The 5371-nt window shown below is 43.0% G+C and overlaps 1 pseudogene; it reads right to left on the reverse strand.

Moving 5' to 3' along the window:
• Positions 1-712: 712 nt before the first annotated feature.
• Positions 713-4944, reverse strand: LOC114663105 (uncharacterized protein K02A2.6-like; annotated as a pseudogene).
• Positions 4945-5371: the final 427 nt, after the last annotated feature.

The raw sequence follows: 5371 nt of genomic DNA on the forward strand, positions 1-5371 counted from the left end.
CTTAACTGCAAAAGTTTCTAGAAGGCAATTATCAGGTCTATTTAAATCTGGATACTTTTGAAAAATATTCCTAACCGATTGTAATCCCAATTGAAATGTCTATGTTGGTATATAAAGAAGCAACATCCATAGAGCACATGAACCCTAACCCTAAGCCTAACCCCCTAACGCATTAGACGGGAATTTATGTTTCTTAATAAACTCCAAAAAATTAAATGTACCCTTAACATGACCATTGTGCTGCTGTGATAATGGTTAATTAGGGTTAGGGATAGGGTTAAAGAGTCCCTGGTGCCAAGCTGAAAAATGAGTTTGATAACTATAATATCTATTAACGACACATAGGCGTTGATAATGATTCTTAATATAGTATTTTAATAACTGTAAAAATGGTGTCAGTTTCTCATTATGTTCTCTCAGTACAAGGGAAAAAAGACCAGAATGCCCCTTTTTTTAAGAACTTCCTTTTTTCCTTCTAAAATCCCACCCACTAACATTCTACAGGAAGTTACCAACAACAGGAATATCAATAAACATCAATATAAATTGAACTTGTAACTGAACATACAATACACTACACTCCTTTCCCCCAGTTTTAAATATCTTTGTAACGTCTTGGCTTAACAAGAGCTCTATGGGGTCTTAGTGACACCATAGGCTGTGGGGTCTTAACATTCACTGGTTTACCAGTTTCAGTGGTTGGTATCACTACTGTATCATTATCTGGAGTGGATTTAGAAGAAGTTGGTATTTCTGGGCTACCAGGAGGCTGCTCAACAGTGGTAACTGGCTGCTGCATTGACTCTGCTTCGGGCACTGGCCCTTCATCTATCATCCTCTCTCGAAGCTGATCAACATGGCGACGGCAAATGTGTCCATCTTCTGTTTGCACACGGTAAGACACAGGGCCAGTTGCCTCTTGCACTACTGCTGGCATCCATTGTGGTTCTCCTACAAAATTGCGTGCATATACTGTCTGTAAAGGTCAAAATTGCCTAAACACCCCCCCATGCTTTTGTGCTAGTTCCCCTTGCTTCATATGCATGTCAGCTTGAAAGTCTGGGTTAAGGCGATCAAGTGCAGTGGTCAGTCGTCTTTTCATTAGCAACTCTGCAGGACTCTTCCCTGTGGAAGAGTTGGGCATGGTGTGCTGAGATAACAAAAATCTTGCAAGGCGTGTTTGCCAATTACCAGCTATGATTCTCTGTAGAGCATCCTTTGTTGTCTGAACCATTCGCTCTGCTTGCCCATTTGAGGACGGATGATAGGGGGCTGTTGTCACATGCCAGATCCCATTTCTTTCTGTGAACTCTTTGAATTCAGCAGATGTAAATGCTGCACCGTTGTCTGAGACAATAATATCTGGCAACCCATGTGTAGCAAAGATAAGGCGCAAAGTGTCGATGGCAGCATTTGCAGACATGGAGCGTAGAAGAGACACCTCCAGCCACTTGGAATGGGAATCTACCAAAATAAAGAAAACCTTTCCTTGAAATGGTCCAGCAAAATCGATGTGGATCCGAGACCAAGCCTTAGCTGGCCATTCCCAGGGGTGAAGTGGTACCCTTGATGGTGCATGCCGGGCGACTGTTGACATGTTGTACAACACTTTACAGCCTTCTCATTTGTCCGTTCCATTCCTGTCCACCATACATAACTTCGAGCCAGAGCCTTTCATGTGGACTATGCCAGGGTGGGAGTCATGAAGTAGTCTAAAGTACATCCTCCTGTGCTAGAACAGGTACTACAACGCGGCTACCCCATAAAACACAACCCTTGTGAGTTTGAGAGTTCATTCTGTCTGTTGGTAAAGGTATGAAATCGTCACCTGGAACTTCATGGGGCCAGCCCATGCAAAAGCCAGTGCAGTACACGAGACCAGAACTGGATCCTTCTGAGTAAGCGCAGCAATTTGGTTAGCATGAATAGGTGCATTAGGCACAGATTCCAAGAGCAGGACCTCAAGAGGAGGTGGTGTAATCAGCCACAGGATTTGCTATAGGCAAGCGGCTCAAGGCATCGGCGGTTGTCAACTCTTTTCCTGGTCTGTAGCACAACTGATAGTTGTATGCACCAAACAAGAGACTCCAGCGAAGCATACAAGGCGACAAGACCTGTGGCATGGGTTTAGAATGATGTAGGAGACCAAGGAGTGGCTTGTGGTCTGTGCAAATCGTAAACTGACGCCCCTGCAAGAACTGATGAAATTTTTTTACACCAAAAATAACAGCAAGAGCCTCCTTATCTATTAGAGCATAATTGCGTTCAGTGGCCGACAGTGTCCGTGAAGCAAAACTAATTGGGGACTCCATACCATCAAGCTCTACATGGCTCAGTACAGCTCCAAGGCCATAAGGAGAGGCATCACATACTAATACAAGAGGCTTCTTAACATCGTAGTGCACAAGCAGTCCATCTGCTTTGAGTAGTGCTTTTGCCCGCTTATAAGCTGTGTCATGGGCAGCAGCCCAGTGCCATGCCATTGACTTGTCAAGAAGTCTGTGTAGTGGTTCCAGAATGGTGGCCTTGTTTGGAAAGAAAACAACTGTAAAAATTCAAAAGTCCTAGAAATGCCTGAAGCTGTGTCTTGTTGCGGGGAGCTGGTGCATTCACGATAGCTTCCAACCTTCTCACTGGTGGTGATGGATGCCCTCTTTATCTACTCTGAATCCGAGAAACTCCACGTTCAGTAGCAGCAAAAACACATTTTTCCTTTTGAAGTCTAAGTCCAACTTCAGAGATTCGACATAACACTTTCTCAAAACGTGTATCATGCTCCTCTGGAGTTTTCCCAGTGATTAAAATATCATCCAGGTATGGCTGTACACCTGGAATACCTGCCAGCAAAGTATCCATAAAACGCTGGAAAATGGCAACAGCTGTAGATACCCCAAATTGCAGCCGTTTGAGCCCTGTACAGCCCCCTGTGTGTATTAATTGTTAACAGCTCAGCTGAAGGTTCATCAAGAACTAGCTGCTGGTAGCTTGTTTAAGGTCTAATTTAGTGAAAATGACACCCCTGCCAGTGTGGAGAACATCTCTGCAACAGTTGGTAAGGTATAAACATCAGGTTTTACTGCCGTATTAACAGTACATCTGTAATCACCACAGATTCTTAAACTTCCATCCCTTTTTGTGACAGGGACAATGGGTGTTGCCCATTTTGAGTGTCGCACTGGTACGAAAATGCCTTGCTCAACCAGATCATCTAATGCCTCATCAATCCTCTGCTTAAGAGCAAAAGGTACAGGACGAGCCTTAAAGAATTTTGGTGAAACTGTAGGGTCCACTTCAATTGAAATGGGTGGTCCTCTACACGCGCCAATTTTCTGGAACACTTCTGCATACCTTTCCAGGAGAGCTGTCACATGGTGCTGCTGAATTACGTGCACCCCTGTTAATTCTATTCCAAGTGCTTCAAACCAGTCTCGTCCTAACAAGCTAGTACCCTGGCCCCGAACAACAAGAAGTGATAAGGCAGTCTTTTTGTGGCGATACTCAACTTGAACTTTAATCTTACCTAGCACTTGGAGTGGGGTCTGAGACCACTGCCGCAATATACCATCTGTACGTACCAGTGGAGGTGGGTTATTTGGCCACAGGTTTTTGTAAGTATCATTACTAATCAAACTACAGGCTGATCCAGAATCAACTTCCATTCTTAGTTGATGGCCATTCAGTGAAACTGTAGTCTTATATGCGGGTTTCTTGCGGGTTATATGTTCCATTTGTGTACTATGTACCACATACTCATCCTGGGCATTCACTGCGACTATACTGGTTTCTTGTGTCTCTAATGCTGTAGTTTCCAGATCTGAAAGTAGTTGAGTAGAGCATGCCTTTTTAAAACACACGCGAGCTAAATGTCCTCTTTTCTTACAGTAATGGCACACAGATGTGTTAAATTTACATGCTGTAGCTGTATGAGTCCCGCCACATCGGAAACACTTTCTGCCATCACTTTCCTGTAATACAGGTGATCTTGTATTCTGAGCTTTATTCGATTGAATCATTTTATGTACCTCTTCCACGTCGTTAGCAGGTAGAGTCTTCTCAGTCCTCAGCATTTGCACATTCCGGTTCACCATTTCTGCCGCTAGAGCGCGCTCCTCCGCTATTTTGAATGTTAACTTCGGCTCCGCTAGTAGCTGACGCTGCAGTAAAGGATCGGCCACACCACAGACTATGCGATCGCGCAGCATCTGTTCGAGTTGTTCACCAAAGTTACAATGCACTGAAAGTTTTCTCAGTTCAGCAATGAAGCATGACATACTTTGATTAGGCAGTTGCTTATAACTGTGAAAATGAAACCGTTGTACAATTTCCGATGGTGCAGGATTATAATGACGCTGGAGACACTCGACTATGTCCTTATATGGAACAGCGCTTGGTGGACTGGGGGGCAACAGCGCGCGCAAGGTGGAGTACGTTGCGGCTCCGCACACGCTTAGTAAAATTGATCTCTTCTTCTCTGGATTATCGATGTCATTTGCGTGAAAGAAGCACTCAAGCCTCTCTGCATATTCTTCCCACACCCCGGTCTCAGCATTGAATTCGTCGATATGACCCAACGTGGCCATTGTGAAAAAGCAGTAACCAAACACAGTTAATAATACCAAAACTTCGTCACCGTCTTCTCTTTCTTTTTTTTCGATTCAGGACTTCTTCTCCTCCTCTCGTCGCCAATATAATATCTATTAACGACACATAGGCGTTGATAATGATTCTTAATATAGTATTTTAATAACTGTAAAAATGGTGTCAGTTTCTCATTATGTTCTCTCAGTACAAGGGAAAAAAGACCAGAATGCCCTTTTTTTAAGAACTTCCTTTTTCCTTCTAAAATCCCACCCACTAACATTCTACAGGAAGTTACCAACAACAGGAATATCAATCAACATCAATATAAATTGAACTTGTAACTGAACATACAATACACAACAATAACAAAGACCTTACAGGGATTTGGCTTGTTCACACATTCCTGAAAGGATAGATGCAAGTACCATCTTAAAACAAGATAACTCCTGTACAGCAAACGAAAATATACACCACAACAGCAAAGGCAAAACAAAAAAAGAGAGAAACACATAAAGCAATACACACTCATGGGGGAAAGGGAAACCATGACAATCACAATGCACAGGCATATATATAAATATTGCTTCAAATTTTTTGCAAACTAAATTACATAGAAATAAATAACTGGCAATTCCAAAAAGTAACCTACCATTATGGAGGTCTGCTTTTCTAGCTGGGGAGTATCATAGTCATGATGGCACAACTAAAGAGGTCACACTCACCAGGTCATGTACCAATTATCCAATGCTGTGGCCACCTTGTATCTATGTAACATTGGAAGATAGCTAGT

The sequence above is a fragment of the Erpetoichthys calabaricus genome, chromosome 12, assembly GCF_900747795.2.
Source record: "Erpetoichthys calabaricus chromosome 12, fErpCal1.3, whole genome shotgun sequence".
Classification (NCBI taxonomy): Eukaryota; Metazoa; Chordata; class Cladistia; order Polypteriformes; family Polypteridae; genus Erpetoichthys; species Erpetoichthys calabaricus.